This window comes from Solanum tuberosum, unplaced genomic scaffold, assembly GCF_000226075.1.
Source record: "Solanum tuberosum cultivar DM 1-3 516 R44 unplaced genomic scaffold, SolTub_3.0 scf00554, whole genome shotgun sequence".
NCBI lineage: Eukaryota > Viridiplantae > Streptophyta > Magnoliopsida > Solanales > Solanaceae > Solanum > Solanum tuberosum.
Genome location: NW_006239480.1, coordinates 173,195 through 195,781, shown reverse-complemented (window position 1 = coordinate 195,781; position 22,587 = coordinate 173,195). Strand labels below are relative to the sequence as shown.

At 33.9% G+C, this 22,587-nt stretch overlaps 1 pseudogene; it reads left to right on the top strand.

Moving 5' to 3' along the window:
* Window positions 1-19,202: 19,202 nt before the first annotated feature.
* LOC102584260 (crocetin glucosyltransferase, chloroplastic-like) lies at window positions 19,203-22,339 on the top strand (annotated as a pseudogene).
* Window positions 22,340-22,587: the final 248 nt, after the last annotated feature.

Genomic DNA, 22,587 nt, shown 5'->3' with positions numbered 1-22,587 from the left:
AGCAATGGTTATCGAGTGCTGGCCACTTCCAGGGTGTAGACTCGGGGCATGACACCAACCGCCTAGGAGACCTTTGCTTAAGCAATAGGCATGTTGCCTTTGCTTTTGCGAAGGAGGCTTCTCTTAAGCGACGCTCGTGTGTATGACAGGGTTCACTTTAGGGAACCCCTTGTCACTTGTGCGACATCAAAGAGGGATTTTGGTGGGTTAATGACAAGGTTTTTCAAGAACCCAATAATTTAGTAAAATTGTGATTTTAAAGTGGTTTTGATCCTCTTTGTTTTCAAAATGTCTTTTCACTAATAAGTTACTAAAGCCTTTAACATCATTTTCAAGAATTGTTTTCCGGATTCAAACCTCCATTTTGATATTGGGTTTTGAGTTGCTTGACCAATTTCTTTACATAATTGTTGTGGGAAGTGTTGTTTCTAATGGGTAATTGTGAATACTTGATTATTTTAGATTGTGTGGATTTGGAAGTGATTCGGAAGGGGAAGAGTCAACTCTTGGGTGATTGTTGATTGATTTAAGGCAAGTGGCTTCCTAAACCTTGTATTCTAGTTGAATTCATATGTTTCCTTCGTTGCTTGTATGTTTGGGGTAATGGGGATGAGGTGAAGGTTAAATTGTCCATTTGTTACATCTAAATGAATAACAAGGGTTTGAAGTGAAAAGGGCTATGTGTTGAACATGATGTGAATTGCCTTAATTAACCCTTATTGATTGATCAATGAAATGCTTAAAAGCATGAATGTTGACTTAAATTGTGTAAATTGTTGCCTCCTCTATGTGCTGTGATATTGCTTATGTGCTTTTATCATTGAACTCCCGGATGAGTCATGTGATGATTGTAATGCCGAGGTCTTTGTTGGCGAGAGTTATTATGCCAAGTTCTTTGCCGGTGAGTGTTATTATGCCAAGATCTTTGTTGGTGAGTGTTGTGATGTCGAGGTCATATCCAGAAAGTATTTATAAAGCCAAGGGAAAATGGTTCCGTCTAGTGATTTGTTATAAAGCCGATAGGAAATGGAAGGCTAGTGATTTGATATAAAGCCGATGGGAAATAGTTTCGGCTAGTGATTTGATATAAAGTCAATGGGAAATGGTTCCGGCTAGTGATATTGTGCTGATGGGAAAGTGTTCCAGCGAGAGGTTGGTTATTGTGAATTGATGCCATTGTTGTCTATGCGTGACTTGTTTGCTAATTGTGATTGATGAACTTGTTGAGTGTAACTACACTACTTGACATTGAGATTGACTTATTTGAACTATTTGATTGTTGAATTGCGAAGATTTGAACTGTGAATATTGGGCATGTGAGTTGTGTATTGTAGAATTGCTAGGTTGGACAGATTTTTGTGCAGGTTGTAGTTTGAGGAGGTTCGGTTTGAGTGTAAGGGGTATCCGTTTTCTAGCTAGTTGCTTTGTTTAGTAGGTTACTTGTTGGGTACCGTGTTATTGGTACTCACCCTTTGCTTCTACACTTGTGTAGGTTCCAAGCCCGGACACGTGTGACCTCTTTCTTCTTCTCTTAATCTCGAGGCTTTTCAAGGACTTGAAGAGGTAGCTTCTAGTTATTCAGAGTGCCCTCGCTTTCCTTTTCTTACACTTTGTTCTATTTGAGAAACAAAGAATGAGATCTGTATTTTTTTCTTAATTCCACTCTTATGTATTTAGTGGCTTGTACACGTGACAGCCAGCTTTTGGGCCTTTAAATAGAATAATAAGCTTTCTGCTTTATCTTCTTCTTGTTTTTACTATAATTCTGTTTTTCATTCATTTCATCGTGTTAAGGCTGACTTGTCTTGGTGGGAATAGACAAGTGTTATCACATCCATTTTTGGGTCATGAAAAAATTCAAGATTAGAATTTTTTTTTATTAACATGGATTTGAAGCTATCAACCCCCATCTAATAGCTTTAGATAGAGATAACATATGATATTGATGAGTAATTTAATTTGACACCCAAGGGTTGGAAGGACGTAGGGTGAAATTCTTCTGATTTGGCCGAGAGACTTTAGTAGACTAACATGTTCGTCAATTTTTCACAATAAACACACTTGTATGAGTTGATAGTAAATTACTTGTTTAAATTCTGATGTCTTGGAAGCATAGCTCTAGTTTAATTTTAATCCTTGATAACAAATTCTAGTATAATCTAGTTCATAAATCCCAATTTAAAACCCACATTTGAAATTGTAGTTATCAGATAGGAATTCATTAACAAATGGTAATTTCTCTCATCACGCTCTTTGTTGGACTCGACCCCAACCTTGCTTAGTTACTATATATTGACAACAACCGTTTTATTCCCATTTGAGGGTGTAATTGGGGGACATCAATATATAACCTACCTGCTAGAGCACTTGATCACATATTAGATGCATACATGTTAGAGACTATACGCTCACAACTCATAGGTTATTTGATTGCACATTATAGACCTTATAATAAGTAACGGTTTGTATGAAACAAGCCTCGTAGGTCATTATTTTAAGTATTACCCATTTCTAAAGGTTGTAAATGTGTAGTTATTGATTAAGTGTTATAAGACTAATGCATCATAATTGAATAATCGTATGTTATAAGTGTTCTTACATTGTAAAAGTTCATGTATAAAAAAATTACGTATGCCTCCTGCTTACAAGATTGCCCGATAAGTTTCATATTATAGTTTATTCGCCAACTTGCTACCTATTTTAGAGGTCACTAGTACACATGTTCCCAAATAATCAATCCACAACTCATATGAACATAATATTACATGTTCTAATAGTTTAATTGTGCATTCCGTATACACCTAAGGACTTACATTCTCACAAGTTAAGAACCTTACAACACATTTATTATTAAATAACCTCGGGATGAACGTTATAAATTGTACGTTATTGGGATGCTTATATGATGTACACTATTCTATATAGGCAAGGTTAAGGTTGCCCTTTTAAGTTGAAATTTGTTTAATACGATGGTTACTGATAGTTTTTCAATAATAGCTTTATTGGTATGTTAAGAATTGCCATGTGTAGGTTGGTTTTAGCTAATTTTCAGAATTGCGATGGTCATATACAAAGGAAACTCTGTTGAAAGTTAAAAGAATTCCTAGCCTTAATCCCTGCATGCAATTAGTTAAATTTGAGGACGAATATTCCCAATAAGAAAAGGTGTTACAACCCATGCATTCACGTGAGAATGCATTGTATACATAATTCAATATGAGCTAGATTTGTTATAATTATGATTGAAAAGAAATATGTTGAATCCTTATTCATACACGAGTTTAAAATAATTAAAAAAATAGAATTGCTGAATAATATATTATCGAGGTGAGTCGAGTCGAGACTCAACTCCTACTTGAGTGTGGAAGTTGAATCGAGCAAATATATCAAGAAATAATGAGTCTCTATTTATGATCGCTCTTGAGTCTAATTATGGAGATATAATTAAAGTTGTAATAACCATCAAAGAGAAAGTCGCTGAGTAATTTTTTTACAGAGTTTGCAAATGAGTTATATAAATAAATGAGGGATAAGACATTATTTATATGGAACCTTCAAGATGACCATATGTGATATTATATTTACGAACCCTTAGTGATGCCCTCTAATGTAGTATATTTAAGGGTCATTGATGATGCCCATATGTTGTATTATATTTGTCGGTCCTTAATGGCACCTCTTTGTTGTATTATACGTATGAGCCATTGATGATACCCATTTATATAAGAAGCTAAAAATTTTATTACTTGCAAGCCCTTGATGATGTTTATTTATTATATAATTACTTCGAGTTCTTGATGATGCTTGTACGACAAAAGAAAAGCTTTTATGTCATAAACTTGTAGTAACTATGCCTACATGGTTTAGCTAGAGTCTTTTTCTTCCAGGTTATTTGCCTGATGTGGCATTCAAAATTTAGACCGACTCTTATACATGTAGTTTGTTAAAGCCAAGTATATGTTTATTCATCCCTTACATATCTACACACTTCATTTGTACAAACGTCTCATTAACGGAGGCTCTGTATTTCGTGTTGCTTATTCAGGTAGAGGCAAAGAAAGACCTCTTTAATAGGAGTTGTTGAGTTCAATATTTGAGTTGGTAAGCTCTTTTCTGTAAAGATATGATACTTGGGCCTAACTCAACCCCAAAAGCTAGCTAATGAGGGGAGGTTTGTCCAAGTCTATATAAGGAGACCAAATTCCCTTTTTCTTTACCGATATGGGACATCCTAACACTCCCCCGCATACCCAGACCTCAACTGGAGCGTGAACACTTCTAAATAGGGTCCCATCATTGGTGAACAACAAATTGGGATGGGCCTGACTCTGATACCATGTAAAGATATGACACTTGGGCCTAACTCAACCCCAAAAGCTAGCTCACGAGGGGAAGTTTGTCCAAGTTCATATAAGGAAATCAAATTCTCATCCCTCTACCGATGTGGGAGATCTTAAAATTTTCTTTCTAGAGTTGTGAAACTAGAGGTCCAGAATTTTGTCTTACTTACGTACAATGACAGGCAGGTATGGGTCGTGTCCAGACCCATTAGATATGTGTTATGCCATTAGATGTTTGTAGACTTGTATTGTATGGCAGTATCTTGATTATGGACATGTCAGCCTTTATGTTTAGTTGTTGACTCTGATGACAAACTCATCAGTGTTGTTCTGTATCTTATGACATCCTTATTTGCCTTGTGATTAGTGAGTATCTTTAAGTTCAACCTTATTGGACTTGAGTTTATAAACACATGTTGTTAGGCTATTATCTTGGTAGATTGATATATTTGAAGGCCTCCTTGTCCTAAGACATACATCAGAAGATACACTCTATGTTTGGTATGCTCGGCCTTACAAGGTTTCCGTATCAGTTTTATCTATCCAAATTTTGATTGTGACAATCGACCTTTGAAACTTATTGAGTACGCGTGTTTTTTTCCTCATACAACTCCTGGTGCATCTTTTTGATGCAGATCCTAACACTATAAAACCCAACTAATCTAGTTAGTCTAAGGTTGTGTCCAGTTTAAAGCATTCTACTTATTTTCGGAGCAAGAACCCAACTTCTTTTAACTTATTTACTAGTCTTTTAGATATCCAACAATTTTGTTGTGTTGAACATTTATAATTCGTTTTAGATGTTTTTACACCGTGACACAATATTTTGTGCATTTTAAATATCTTCCACACTTGATATATGTTTTTATGAAAGCTTGATATAAGACTTATTACTCTATTACTTTACTTTTTCCGCTTTATTATTTATTGTCGTTGTTGGGTAAAAGATTAACTTATCTATGGGTGGGTTAGGATTACAAATTTATAATTTATTTTCTAATAAACAAGTAATTATTTGTCAATGACATATAGTGCCAGATCATTAACTACTGATTGCTATCATTTTGACTACATTAATTACAATCTTCATTTAGTTTTAAATTCTTTGACCAATCATACCACTTCACACTAATTGAAACAGGTGAAGTAATTCTCAATTAAATTTTGTAACTCCCAGAAGTTAATGACTAATATTGCTATGATTTATTAGAATTGCGAGAAGTAAATAATATATATAAACAACTTCAATCAAGAAATTTAATTTTCATTCACCATTCGAGAGCTTTCACACCTAAACTTTACAAAAATTTATTAACATTATGAAATCTCAATATACATAAAGATACTTGAAAAAAAAAATCTTGAAATAAAAATATCTAACACCAAATTCAACAAAAGTCAATAACTATTGAATTATCTATATCTTGTCTTATATGAGTTTAGTTACGACCCAGATAAGAACAAAATTATGACATATTTAAATTGTACAATATATAATATAACAATTTTTATGCTATAAGTGATTTTATATATGGAACATTTTTTTTACTAAAACCCCTCAAATAGTTTTTCAATTTGTTCATCCAAATTTCAGATTTACAATTTACAAAGATTGTTACTAATAGTGTTTTTCTCTTCATATAAGCAATTTGATTATATATATGTATGTATATATCATACCCCAATCTTAATTAATTAGCTTTTTACTACTTTTATTTAAGAATTTGTTTGTTCAGGGTTGATATTCATCAATCTCATCAAATTGAATCTCTAATAAAAAAATATTTTCATCAATCTCATCAAATTGAATCTCTAATAAAAAAATATTTTCATCAATCTCATCAAATTGAATCTCTAATAAAAAAATATTTTCATCGTAGCATGAATGCCCCAGATTCCTCCATTTGCTTGGAGGTTGTTACGAACAATAATAGCAGGTCCATTGCCAAGTTGAAGTGTGGACACCTTTTCCACCTAGGTATGAACTTAAATATTAATTTTTAGCTATGTTGAGTAGCTAAAATATAAATTGTTATGTTCCATTTGTGTATTAATTCATTACTAGATCTCCTTTTATTGGATCTGTATTTATAAAACTTGTTCATCATATTCACAAGAACTTTATTTATATTTTAATTAAAGTCTTATGAACTATTCTGGGTATTTCCTCACCCATTATTTTTTTTAAATTTTTTTTTTTATACTTATTAAATTTAAAGTTAAATAAATTTTTTAATATATTTTAAATTATTAATTATTATCATTTATAGCATAATTCTTTCTCTTCTTCTCCATTAAACCCTTTTAAGATTCAGAAGAATATTTTCTAGGAGTAACTTTTGAAATTCTTTTAGAGAAGAAAAATATAGAATTAATCCTCAATTAAATTTAGGAAGTTTTGATCAGAAATATTTATAAGAATGTGTTTCAAACAAACACTTTCTAAAATTTTTAAAAACAAATGCTTAGATCAAGTTTTGTTAGTATAACCAATAATCGATATGAATCAAATTTGTTATGATTGGGATGGATCTCCTTGTCCCCTCCCCCCCCTCCTCCATGTAGGGTGATAGGAAGAGAACGAAAAAAGAAACAACAAAAGATTAAATTGTACTTATTGTATAAAAGACTTGTACCAATTTACTTAAACCATAATTACTGTAGTAAGATGTCTTTTTGTTGGAAATTAAGTATCAACCCGGCCCACACCCCTTATATTCTTGGTTATGTAAATTTTTCGCATTTTACCCCACAAGTCAAGAAATTCAATGGCTTTTTTATCATTTATCTATGTTTATTCCGTTAACCTATAAAGTATTAACGTCCTTTTCCTACTAGAATTTTTCTATGAGAGTAAAAAGCTTTGGGTGAATAAATTGCTCCATTTGAAATTGTATTTGTATGTGTGAGTATATTTAATTATATTTATTTTTAGTGCAGATTGTATAGGGTCATAATTCAATGTAGGGGGCTTAATGTGTTGCCCCAACTGCCGAGATATAGAAGATGGAAATTGGTTATTTCTAGAAGGCGAGCAATCATATGCACAAAACTATGAGGAGGAAGATGAAACAATGTTGGTAATTTAAAAGATAATTTAATATTTTTCACTCACACCCTTTATATGTTGAATAATCTTGTTTAGTTTATATTTTTATTTTTATTTTGGTAGAAAAAGATATAATACATTTATATAGATTAATATGCGTCATTATAGGATAATGACAACTTACTACTAGTACTATTCTTTCTAGTATTATTCAGAGACGGGGTGGTAATACATAATAGGTACTACAATAATTTGTAGATGCTTTTTAGAGTTCCTTCTTTAGTTTAATAATTCACATAAACATCTCTCTTTTTCATTTACTGAAATTATTTTATTAAATGATACAGATTAATTGTATTTTATGTATTTATTATCTTAGAACATCTATAAGGAGTGGGAGGAGGGTGTAGAAAGGGAAAAACACTTTATAAAATGTGAATCATGTTCTAATAAGATGCTCCTATTTTTTTCTTGTAACTCTTGGGTTTTTGTGACAAAATTCCTAATGCACAACGATAGTAGTCACAAAAATTACACAAACAACAAGTTATAATGATGACTAATTGCAAGAATTTTTTAATAACTATGACTAAAAATCCTTGCGATTTATTGAAGTTTAGCTAGAAATTCTACGATCATCATAAACTATTGTGTAGAAATTTAACAACACATTTTGGTACAATATGAATTAAAAAATTTCAAAATCAACTCTATATGGCTCCAAAGTTGATAACCGCTACTATAATGTCAGTCCAACATTTTTCATTTGATATATTCAACTCAAACCATTAAAAAGTTAATACTTACTTTGTTTTCTTTTAGAAGTTTCTTCAATCAAACCAATCTAAAATAATCTTAGACAAGCAATAAGTTTTAGCTTTCTATAGTACATATTAGGAAGATTGAGGAGGATAAGGAGGAGGAAGAGATATCGTAGCGGAAATGTACATATATAATTTGAACAATATAATTTCTTATTAGGGAAAAAATTAAATAGATGTACTATGAATGGATACCCGAACATAGTTTGCAATCTATGTTTGAGTTCACCTGTATATGGACTTCTCATAATTAACTTCTATAATTATTAAAGAATAAAAAAAAATAGATCATGCATGTCTGTTATGTACTTAGCATTGTTTCATATATTTATTTACTTCTTGATTTCTTTTTTATATTTACCTATTTATTTTGGAAATAATGCTTTTGGCAATTTGCTCATAAACATTTACTTTTAAAAGATGACTAATATAAACCATCACCTACCTGGAATCCAAGCTTGAATCCCCTAAGGTACTTGAATCTTCCCTTTGTGGATTCTTTCCGCTTGTTCTAAGTCTACAAACAACAATTTATATGCAAGGATTAACAATCAAGACCCAATTACCCGGATCATAATCAATAATATCAACCCTAGGTCAAATCCTTGATCCCCCTACCCAGATTAGGGCTTTTTTCCACCATCCAAACAGTTCCAGAACCCTTCCCCAACAATAATCACCCAAGAAACTAAGTTCTACGGATCAAAAAATTGATTCGGGGAGTGAAAATCTTACCTTTAGCCTCAAGAATGGTGGAAAACTGTCAAGAAAACCCCTGGGGTCATTCCTTAGCTCTCAAAGTCGAAATGTGCAGAATAAAGACGTTTTAGGGTTTATTTATGACTTTAAATCGCGTCTGGCCCGCCACAACGGTCATCACCCCGCTACAGCGGCCCCGCCCTGGTGATAGAAACCACTGCCAAAGCGGCTTGCAAGAAACAGTGAGCAAAATTAAGAATTCCAAACCCCCATTTGACAACATGCTTTCATCCCATGACACTCAGAAAATACCCTTTCACGCTAAGATCAGTTTCGGAAGTTCTAATCACCCGAATTCAATTCCGTAAAGTCCTACGGGTTCCTTAACGTCTTAATTATCTAGTCATATGATCAAAATAATAATTAGAGCTCTCATTTGTTACCAGATTTTCCTAGACGTCACTGACTCTGATTTTGTCCAAATCTGGACTAGGCTAGGAAATCCAAAGTTACTACTCAAAAGTTTTCTGGCCCCAATTTTTTCCCCATTGGCTTTTCTATAACGACGGAAACAAGTCGTTACAATAGATACCAATTTACCCATTACTCGTACCCGTGTGATCAACTAGGGAAGACTGGCTAAAGTTTGGATAAAGTAGTATTTGAATCGTCGAATAGCTGGGGATACTTGTCCCGCATACTTTTTCTGTCGACTCTGGGCTGCTAGATGCTTAGATTGGATACTTCTCACCTTATCCTGAACATCTTTCACCAAATCAACTATCAAAGGTTTCACATCTTCAACCTCAAACCAACCAATTGAACAACTACACATCCTCCCATACAATGCCTCAATGAGGTCATCTCAATACTTGAGTGATAAATATTATTGTATGTAAACTTAACTACAACAAAAGTGATTCCCAACAATCACCAAAGATGATCGTACACACATCTACAACATGTTATCAAGGACCTTGACACAATCATCCGAACGAATCCTTTAGTACTTAAGCATGATAAAATTCCAAGTCAATACTCGTTACAAATAAAAGTGAACCTGAATCAACCAACACACACTCATAATACCCAAACAATCATAGTTCTTAACAATATCTCCATCCCACAACGTAAATTCCTATGAGCTTAAGTTATAACAAATTTGATCTTTAGAAATCAGATACTTATTGAGGGATATGTCCAAGCATACAACCCCTCCAACAACACTATCAAAATGCTAGATTTAGTAATTGTAGATTACTTCTTAAGAATAGTAAAACTGGACCCAATGATCCCCACATTCAACCACACATAATCCATGCATGACCTCGACAACTAGAAGAATATTAAGATTGCGGGACAACCACAAATACGCATGGTAGCTCTTCTATAAATTCTCATAAGCAAGGTGGTACATGTAGAACCACTAAAATACTTTAACAACTCCAAGACAACACCAATTATGTCATTCGAAATAACCAAATCTTCGCAATCTTCCCACTCAACCAAGAGAACATAGCAGGATTTGGTACCCCTGATCCACCATTAGGGATCCACTCACAAAAGTGAAATCACGCTAGAGCATAACTATTGAATCATACTCACAACACTAACAACCATCATAAACATTTCGACCTTTTACCTTATTGTAAACCAACACTTTTTAAAATGAAACATTTCTTAGGTACTTAACAATCAATAGTAGTAAACGTACGACTCACCCCAGGTGTAAGTCCTTTCAAATGCTCAATACCGAATACAATTGATCATTTTCTCATCTTGCCAATTCATACCTTGACAAATATACATCACCACGAATGTAGACTCACAATGAAAAATCTGAATTGTAATTTTCACCATATAACACAATGTCTTTCTCTATCAACATTATCTTGTACCTTGAAGATTTTTATGAATTCATGGATCTCCGTTTATCATGGATTGCATCTCCATCGATCTTACTATATATTTCGCTAAAATTTCAATCATACTCATTACTAGACTAAAAAACAAAACCAAGCACTTGTAATCACACTCAAGCTAATGTCCGTACAATCCTTTCTCATGTCTTTTTCAATAGTTTTTAACCCATCTGATGGACCCATGACACTATTACCATAGCCACAACAAAACAATGAATTCACGCATCTCTGAACCCAATTATCTACCCCTTTGAATATACCTCTTTAGCCTTAAGATCCAATAAAATATTCTTGCTCTCACCTCTCTCTAAAGGTTGTACTACATTCTACTATATTTTCCTTCATTATAACTCTAGCAGTTTAACATTCTATTCGAGTGGTGTCCTACCATCTCTTATAATTTTCCAGACAACCACGTTACTCACCAAGTATTAGAAAATCACAACCTTGGATACTCACAAGTCGTAATTACTATACAAAAATTCACTTCACCAATAATTTTATTATATAGTTGCATCCCGTCACAATCCATCATGACTCTTATTACCATTACGCTCCATCATCCTTGACTATCACTATGAAGTCAACCTTTTCATCAACATGACACCTAAAACTCAGGTATACTCATCAAATTTAAAGGACTAAACCCATTTTATATGCACCTTCTTGCTAAAATCTTCTATTTCCTTCACCCAAGTATACTCAATGAAACCTTCTTTATCCATATGCGTGTCATTCTCGTATTAATCCACTCTCTGATGGATTAAGATAAAATCATCAGTCCTCATACTACCCTCCTTCTTCTTAACAAACAAGACAGGAGCACCCCACTTGGAAACACTAGGATGGATGAACACTTTATCAAGAAGCTCTTGGATTTGAGCCTTAAGCTCTCTTAATTCTGCTGGAGCCATATGATACAGAGGGGTGGAAATGGAGCAAGTGTTAGTTTCCAAGTCAATGTAGAAATCTATATCTCTATATGTAGGCATACCAGTCAAATCCGTAAGAAACACTTCCTTAAAACTCAGATACCACATGAATAGACTCAATAGAGGATATCCTCAACACCTGAACATGAACCAAATAAGCCAAACAACCTTGCCCTACTAGTTCCTAGCCCGAATAGAGGATATGATCATAGCTAGCTTAGGCTTGTACACCCCTTCCCACTCTAATATTTCCCTACCGAGGATCTCTAGAGTTACCGACTTAGTATTACAACTAAGCCTGGTATAATAGGGGGACAACCAAGTCATACTAATATTATATCAGGTCAGTCATATCCAGCATAACCAAATCAACCCATCTGAAAATCCATAAACACAACAGGACAACATGATATACATGGGTGACTATGACTGACTCTTTAACTATGGTAGAAATATGGATAGGGGCATCAAGTATATCACAAATCATATCAAATTTAGCAGCAAATCGCACTGACATATAAGAATAAGTAGAATTCGGATCAAACAAAACAATAGCCAACCGGGCACAGACAAGAGTAGCACTAGTGACCACTACATCACACACCTTAGACTCGGTCTTGCCCGAATGAGCATAGAACTGAACCTTGTCTTCTTGACAGGAAACCTCCTCGCCTGGCTGTACTACTTCTCTACCTACATTATCATTTCCCCAGCCTCCATGGCCTCGCTAATTTCCTCCTCATATGCCCAGGTTCTCCACAATTTTAACACACCTTATAACTTATATTCGATTGTTGAACACTGAATTAGATCGCAGATGTTAGTTCGGGTACGATTTAGGGTCCATAATTTTGACTAGGGGAGAATAGGGGAGACAAGGCTGAGATTTTGTCTCACCCTGTCCCACTCTAGCTAGAAAAATCCCGCACTAGCAGTCTCACCGTGGCAAGGAAAATCCCGCCCCAGCGGCCCTGACAGAAACAGAACCCCTTCCAACAATTTTTGGGGTTCCTCTCTTTTCTTAATTCTCCCAAAGGTCCCATCTATAACACAAGCATTTTTAGAGTACTCCCCTTAGCTAGGATAGTCGTTGTCTCCCCCCTCCCCCCAGTTAACCCAATGAAGTACGCACTTTAAAATCTTTTCGTTTCAACACTACCACACACATATCCCCATGATATACCCAGACTCTCACACGGTTATCAGTTGGTCACAAGGCACGTCCAGATTTCTTTAATTAGTTCATTCCATAGATGACCATTACCGATCATCTATGCTTTATACAACCCCTAAGGCCTGATACCAATTGGAACCTTCTCAGTTCCAATTAACTTGCTTGTGTCCCTTCAGCCGGGACTGCGGTGTCTAGTTCACTCTGTTGAGATAGAAATTGGAATCAAGAGATTCCAATTAGACTCAACTCATACCACATGCGACAATAGTAGCTAGTAAGCCCCATAAAACTGCTAATTTCAATCATAGAACTTGGTCGAACCCAATTCTTAATCGCCTCAATCTTTAACTGATGGTAACCAGACCTTAAATCAATCTTAGAGAAAACCGATACACCTTGCAATTGATCAAAAAGGTCATCTATCCGAGGCAATAGATACTTGTTCTGAATGGTGACCCTATTCAATTGTCGGTAGTCTATACACATCCTTTCATGCTAGTGATGGTGTTACCGTTGTTGTTGCTCTAGCTCAGACCATAAAGTGAAGGAGGAAAGGTACCAATTTGTATCACCCAGATACCAATTGGATTCAAGTCATAGCACGAAGGACTAGAAAGAAGTTAGTTTTTCCTAAAGTCCTATAGCCTCTCAAAGAAAAGTACGGACGTCATCGTATCGTTACTCAAGACTCTACTAGACTATTTTGGTACAATGAGATCAACGAATCTAGGGCTCTGATACAACCTTTGTCACAACCGGGACCGTCGTGATTGGCACCCACACAAACTCTCCGGTGGGAGAACCATTACCATAACCCAAACAAACAATTTTATGAAAGCTAAGGCATTTAAAGATACGGAAGCAAGTTTAAATGACTATAAAAATGGAGTCCCCATAAACTCCAAGGTTTTTAACAAACAACTAACCAACTAATGCAGAAGAACAACCCCTAGAGCCTGAAAGTCATTGTACCAAAACTCTACCAACGACAAGTCTAAGAACAAGGGGTACAACCCTGAAACTAAACAACACCTTAACCAAAAGTCAGACTCCAAAAAGAGTGGACTTAAATAAGAAAGATTCATGGCAGCCTGAAAGAACTGGCTCACCCTTGAATCTGGTCACGCTCAATAGTCACCTAGCTGAGCTGAAGATGCCCTGTACTCAACAATGAAAGAGTAAGTGCAGTATCAGTACACAACCACAGTGTAATGGTAGGATCACGTGGCTATCCCATTAAGTGAAACACATGCAAGTAACCACAACATTATAAAACATGCATATACCGAACATATACAATATTAGTCATCTTTTTAGGATCAATGTAGCATCCCACGTTCTCAATAATACACATTGGTTATCAATTTAGAGCAACATACAGTCTTTCAATATCAATCATCATTAGATATGAACGTAATCATAACAAATACATACACAATACAATTCAATGGTCCTCTCACGGAACCCAATTCAATGGTCCTCTCATGGAATCCAATTCAATGGTCCTCTCAAGGAACCCACACCCAAACTGTTAGCATACCGAAACGTGAAACCCGATCTAATGTTTATGCCGGAACTTGGCAACCGATCCCATGTTGATGCCAGAACGTGGCAACTGATCTCATGTTTATGTTGAAACATGGCAACCGATCCAAGCTAGTGTGTCGAAACGCAACAACCGATCCATTTAACAAACGACAATCACAATTACAATGTCTATTCTCACAATCACACTCAAGAGGTGATTCATGGAATACAATTATTCAATATCCTCATTTACGATTAGGATGATCAATAATGCAACATTCGCATACACGCATGCATTATAATGAGCAATTATAAACATATATCACACCAACATGAAATCACAACCATCACCTACCTCGAATCCAAGCTTGAATCCCCTAAGGCACTTGAATGTTCCCTTTCTGGATTCTTTCCACTTGTTCTAGGTCTACAAACAACAATTTATATGCAAGGATCAACAATCAAGACCCAATTACCCGGATCATAATCAATAATATCAACCCTAGTTCAAACCCTTGATCCCCATACCCAGATTAGGGATTTTTCCCACCATCCAAATAGTTCCATAACCCTTCCCTAACAATAATCACCCAAGAAACTAAGTTCTACGGATCGAAAAATGGATTCTGGGAGTGAAAACCTTACCTTTTGCCTCAAGAATGATGGAAAATTGTCAAGAAAACCCCTAGGGTCGTTCCTTAGCTCTCAAAGTTGAAATGAGTAGAATAAAGACATTTTGGGGTTTATTTATGACTTTAAGTCGCGTTTGGCCCACCACAACAGTCATTACCCCGCTACAGCGGCCCCGCCCTAGCGACAGAAACCACTGCCAAAGCGGCTTGCACAAAACAGTGAGCAAAATTTAAGAATTCCAAACCACCATTTCACAGCACACCTTCATCCCATGACACTCAGAAAATACCCTTTCACGCTAAGATCAGTTTCGGAAGTTCAACTCACCCGAATTCAATTATGTAAAGTCGTACAGGTTCCTTAACGTCTTAGCTATCTCGTCATGTGATCAAAATCAAAATTAGATCTATCATTTGTTACCATATTTTCCTAGACCTCACTGACTCCAATTTCGTCCAAATCTGGACTAGGCTAGCAAATCCAAAGTTACTACTCAAAAGTTTTCTGGCCCCAATTCTTTCCCCATTGGTTTTTCTATAACGACGGGAACAGGTCGTTACACCAACCCTTTTAGTTTGTTTTTTTTTTTTGCTGTGACTGTATTGTTGCCCTAGTGGCTACAATTTTTTTAAAAAAAAAACAATAAACAAGGCTCATATGAAGGATAATATGAAAATATTATTGTCATGTTAAACTATTTAATTTGAAAATGTATACAATTTAAACTCTACATCGTATCAATAATTTCTTATAAATATTTGTCCTTTTGAGATGGTATTTCATGGAGAAATGTTAAATATTATTTTATTTGGGATGAAAATTATGTACACAATTTTGTTTTTTCTTTTTATAGTTAAGGTTGGTGAAAAGATTATGCAAATTATGTTATAAAGTATTCATGTCTATTTCTCCTAATAAAATTAATTCGGTAAAAAATCTTTGAATGTATTTAATTAATTCCTAATCTATATATGTATCTTTTCTTTAAGGAAAAGAAACAAAAATTCCACAAAAATCAACATTAGCCTATATATTAAGCCAACTTTTAATAAATTAAAGGAGATGTAAAAGATCTTTAAATAATATAACTGTCAACAACAAGTCATTATTATATAAAGAGAAAGCAGAGGCAAAGTAAATGAAAAATCACAATTTCAAAACCTAATTAATGAAACTCAATGGAAGTCATGCAAATAAAAAAATTGCTTTATCAAGACCTAGCTTTAATACATTGTAGAATTTTATATTTTTCACCTCATACCTGAACCAAAACACAATATGCATAAATCATAACCATTAACTTAAAAATAATCTTGTCTTTAATAGTCCATAAATGGTGATGTTATAACTAATTTGAAATTCGAAACAGCAAACACAAACAATTAAAGAGTAGAAGAACATGAGAGAGCATATGTATGTAGAATAGAATAGTAAAGAAGAAAAGAAAACAATAGGTCATGATGAAATGTAATGTTAAGTTGTAAGATTTTGTGTGGAGAGACGCGGTGGTTGGAGGGATGAAGAACATGAGTAATTGAGTATTGTGCCTAATAATTTATCAAAACCATTTTGAAAGTACCCTTTAACTACCCTACATTGCATTTCATAAGTATACAGATGTTTTAGGATGAGTTTGAAGGAATAAAAAATTGTAATGAGCGTGAAGGTGAAATTCAAATTATTATGATCGGTGGAAAATATATTTTAAGCGATACAAGGCAAATAAGATTGATTATTCAAAGTGAATATACCTTGTCATTTTACTAGGGATAGTGTTTTTTTTACAGGATTTTGTTCTTGTTATTCATTAAGGTTGGTGAAAAGGTCAATCCAACTATAAGAGCATTCATGTCTATTTCGCCAAATAAAACTGATACAACACAAAAATTGAATATTTAATCTATTTCTATATCTTTTGTTTTCTCGAGCTAAGCAGTATCATAATTTATAATTAAGTAAATAAAAGTGTGTCTTCTCTAAAAGTTAAAATTTTTAGATGAGATATACAATCACATATTTCAACATCAGAGCTGACAAAAATACTATTCTTGAGTACTCTCACCCTATAAGAAAAACTATAGTGTAGATAGATAATATATATGTATTATATGTTGAAATTTTTTCTTCATTTGCTTACTTCTTTATATTCTAATTTTGAATTACGTTATCATGTTTCTGATTATGTTTTAAAAATAATAATTTACAATCGAATATTTACATATGCCATGCTTTTGGATCTTTAATTTGTTAGCACATGACATATCTGATAATAAAACATATTACTTACTATTATTATGTCTTTTTTGTTTCTTAGTCTAAGTACTATATACTCATGCATTTCTTGCGTCATTTTTTTACTGAATCATAAAAATGATTAATAAAACAATCTAGTTGCTATCATTATATTTCTTTTTCGTTTTTCCAGACTAAATTACAAATGCATTTCTTGTATTTTTTACAGAATAATAATGATGATTCTCGAAACAACAAACATGTCATGCTTTTGTATCTCTAATTTGTTAGCACACGTTATATCTGATAATAAAATATACTACTTGCTATAATTATGTTTTCTTAGACTAAAGTACTCATGCGTTTCTTGCATTTTTTTACTGAATAATAATGATGATTCATGGAAAAATAAAAATATTTTTTTTGTCTCTCTAAATTGTCAGCACACGTTATATCTGGTAATGAAACATACTACTTGCTATCATTAGATTTGTTTTGTTACTTACTATAAAGTATTCAAGCATTTCTTGTTTTATTTGTTGCTGAATAATAAAGTTTATTTTTGGAATAACAATAAATCCAGATACTTCTTGGAGCTTCTAGAAAGTTTAGGTAAGATATATTTTGATATTTTTATTTAATAAATATTTATATAAATCTCAAAACTTAATATTTAAAGTAGATATTTAAAGAAATATGATAAATTTTCTAGATTTTTTTTATACCTAGAACAATCTATTTACTAGTATAAATATGTGTGACCTAAATCAGTTGTAACCAAGCCAGTTCAAAAACTCCTTATTCATTAATAAAGTTCTCCTGCCCAAAATCTTCATTCTCCTTCATGGATACTTCTCTTTTCACCACCCAAAATATGAAATATTTAAGTGGCGGAGGTAGGATTTTCATCGAGGGGGTTCAAAAAGATAAGTAAGTACACTATTAGTATCCATATAAGCGGTGTGGGTGGGGCGGGTCAGATATAAATGGGTCGGATCAGATATAAGCAACTAAAAAAAATTCAACTCTACCTCAACACAAAAATAAAATCGAGTAAGTATATGTTTGACATAACATTAAAATAAGTATGAGAATGTATTTTTTATAACTATATGGGTCTTGTCTCTGTCATTGTTGTATATAAACGTTATTTTATTTTTGAAACTAACTAAGGAATACTTCTAAATCCAATCATATTGTAGCAAAAACATTCGCGTCGAGAAAATAATTATCAAGATTGAAAAATATCGCGACAATTGTATTTATTTATAAATTTTAAATGATTACTCTTATTTATTTAATATTACTTGTGATTATATTATTCCTTAGTCAAATATAAATTAAACGTTTGACTTGAAATGAGTATGAGAGAATGTATTTTTAATTTTAATTATGAACACAACGTTATAAGTTTTACTTAATTTTATAAAATGGAAAATAAATTTATTTTTTAATATCTAATAAAATAGTATAAATCTCAATATGTTTTCAAACAAAACAAAATTTTCATTTATTTAGAAAATTAAATGAAAATCGGCTGAAATATGGGGAAAAACGTTGTTACAGGGAGTCGAACTCGTGACCCAACACTTATATTGCGAATTCTTGAACCCCCTTTACCACTGAACCAATCCCTTTAATTATGTTCAGGGGGTTCATCACTTGGTAGATACATATAAATCGAAAAATTGATCCTATACATACCGTGTAATTTTTCCAACGAAAGGGGTTCAGATGACCCCCCTCGGATCCATGTAGATCCGCCCCTGGTTGTAACCAAGCTAGTTCAAAAATGCCTTGTTCATTAATAAAGTTCTCCTGCCCAAAATCCTCGTTATCCTTAATGGATACTTCTCTTTTCACCACCCAAAACATGAAAAATTTGAAGAATGAAAAGCCTCATGTTCTTATAGCACTATTCCCAGGCCAAGGCCAAATTAATCCATGTCTTCAATTTTCTAAACAATTAATCAATTTAGGCATTGGAATCACTTTAACCAAGAGCCTATCATCTTTCAGTAAATGTAACATCCTGGTTCCGTCATTATAGAAAAGCCAACGGGGAAAATTTTTGGGCCGGAAAACTTTTTTCTAGTAACTTGAATTTTCCCAACCTAGTCCAGATTTGGACGAAATCAGAGTCAGTAAAGTCTAGGGAAATCTGGTAGAAATTGGGTGATTTAATTATGAATTTGAACACACGAGTAGATAGATAAGTCATTAAGGAATCCGTACGACTTTACAGAATTGAATTCGGGTGAGTAGAACTCCCAAAATTGATCTTAGCGTAAACGGGTATTTTTTTAGTGTCATTGGTTGAAGGTGTGGTGAAATAGGGGTCTTGGATTTATTAAAATAGCTCATTGGTTCCGTACAAGCCAGTTGGGTGGGATTTCTACCACCAGGGCAGGGCAGACGAGACTTAAAGTCAGAAATAAACCCCAAAAATATTTTATTCTACAATTTTCGAACTTGAGAGCTAAGGAACGAACCTAGGAGTTTTCTTGACAGTTTTCCACCATTCTTGAGGCTAAAGGTAAGATTTTAACTCCCTGGGTCCGTTTTTCGATCCGTAGAACAAAATCTAATGGGTAATTATCTATGGGGAAGAGTTTTGATCAGAGAATTATGGTGGAAAAAACCCTAATTTGGGTAGTGGGATCATGGGTATGATCTAGGGTTGTTAGAATTGTTAGTAATATGGATAATTAGTGATTGTTTATTGATTCCCATATTATATTGATTGTTTGTAGACCAAGAAAAAGCGGAACGAATCCGAAAAGGGAAGAATCAAGTTTCTTAGGGTTTTAAGCTTGTTTCGAGGTAGGTGATGGTTGTGATTCTACGATTGTGTGATATATGTTTGTTCTTGCTTCATTATGATACATGTATGTATTTGAATGTTGCATTATTGATCACATTAATTGTAAATGAGGATATATGAATGATGAATGCCATGAATCATGACCTGATTGTATGATTATGAGAATGTACTTTGTGATTGTTATTGTGGCTTATTGAATGGATCGGGTGTTGCATTCCAACACACTAACTTGGATTGGTTACCACGTTCCGACCATAATTATGGGATCGGTTTCCACGTTCCGGCATAATCATTGGATCGGGTACCACGTTCCGGTATGCTAACAGTTTGGGTTTGGGTTCCATGTGAGCACCAATGAATTGATGTAATTGTGTATCTTGAGAAATGTGAAACTGTATCTTGTTCGTAGATGTTGATAATATTGTATATGTTTGATATATGCATGTGATTGTATTGTTGTATTGACTTATGTATGTTGCACTTAGTGGGATAGCCATGTGATCCTACCAATACACTGTGGTTGGGTACTGATACCGCTCTTGATCTTTCTTTGTTGAGTACAGGGAATCTTCAGGTGGCTATTGACAGACCTCGCTTAGAAGATTAGTGACCGCTGATCGAATTCAAGGGTGAGCCAGTTCTTTCAGGTAGCCTTGAGTTCTCCTTTCGTCTATGTCCACATTTCGGACTTAGACTTTTCTAGTTAGTTATTAGTTTATTAGTTTGGGGTCGCAACCCTTCTTGTTAGACTTATGGATCTTGTTAGATGTTTTGGTACATTGACTTTCAGGTTCTAGGTGTTTTTTCGTATTGTTTAGTTGTTAGATCTTTGGATATTTATGGGAACTTCAGTCTTTAGCTATTTAACTTGCTTCTGTAACTTAAATGCTTTAGTTTTTGGTTTAGTTGCTTTGTTTGGGTTGTAGTAGTGGTTCTCCCACCGGAGGGTTAGTGTGGGTACCAATCACGATGGTCTGGGTCGTGACAGTAAAATAAAAAAAACTCTCAAATGTTGAAGGATTAAGCTTTGCTCCTTTCTCTGATGGCTATGATGGCAAATTCCAGTGAAGTTCAGTTGATGAGTTTCATATGTTCTATTCTTTTGTAAAGTCCTGTGGGTCAAAATTTATTTTCAATTTGATCCAATCAAATGCAAAAAATGATACCCCTTTTTCACATGTCATCTACACAATTATCATAGAATGGATTGGTTTAGTGGCAAAAAAAATTAATATCCCATCTACATTATTTTGGATCCAACCTGCCACAGTTCTTGATGTTTACTATATTATAGATTCATAGACTATTCTAATTATTTCACTGTGATGCTAAGGATAAAATAATAGAGTTACCAGGATTGCCACCAATTAGTCCAATTGATTTTCCTTCTTTCGTGTTTGATGACATAGAGAGTTCCAAGAGTTCTTATGAACACTTTTGATGCTTTGGAATTTGATGCTTTGAGAATTCTAAAGCATGTGACTATGGTGGGAATTGGGCCTTCAATTCCTTCAATATTTCGTGATGATAATATTTTTCGAGATGATATGATTGAGATTAGTTCGAAGAATTATATGGATTGGTTGAACTCAAAGGACAAGGGATCAGTTATCTACATAGCATTTGCTAGTTACTCCGAAATATCAAGTCAATTGATTGAGGTGTTTGGTCACGGATTGCTGGAATGTGGGAGGCCATTTTTGTGGGTGATTAGGGAAGGAAAAGACGGGGAAAAGATGGAGGAAAAGTTGAGTTGCAAAGACGAACTTGAAAAGCAGGGGAAGATAATGAGTTGGTGCTCGCAACTGAAAGTTCTAAAACACCCTTCTATTGGTTGTTTTTTGACTCACTATGGATGGAATTAAACTTTAGAGAGCATAGCATCTAAGGTACCTATTGTGGCATGTCCACTCTAGAACGATCAAGTTTGTAATGCAAAACTAATTCAAGATATTTGGAAGAGTGGTGTTAGAGTTAATGTTAGTGAAGGTGGTGTCGTGGAAAGAGATGACTTCAATAGATGTATCACGATCGTGATGGGGGATGGTGAATAAGGGGAAGAATTGAGAAGAAATGTCAAGAAATGGAGTGATTTAGCTAAGGAAGCTATGAAGGAAAATGGTACATCAAGTGTGAATCTCAATGCTTTTGCTAATGAGATTTTACTTGGTCATAATGAGTACTAAATCACTCATGAATCGATGACTCAATAAAATAGATAGTAATCAATTAGTCTTTTTAAATGTTTGTTCTTCGTTTCAGAAAATATAGTGAATTTCTTCAAAATTATTCATAATGAAATAATTTTATTTGTTTCTGAAATAATTATACTAATTTCTTGCTCACTTTGAATTTAAATTTTTTTCTTTCATTGAATTCTTATCTTTTCACTTTTAATTATTTTTAGAAAATTATGTTAATTTTTTTTTTTTAA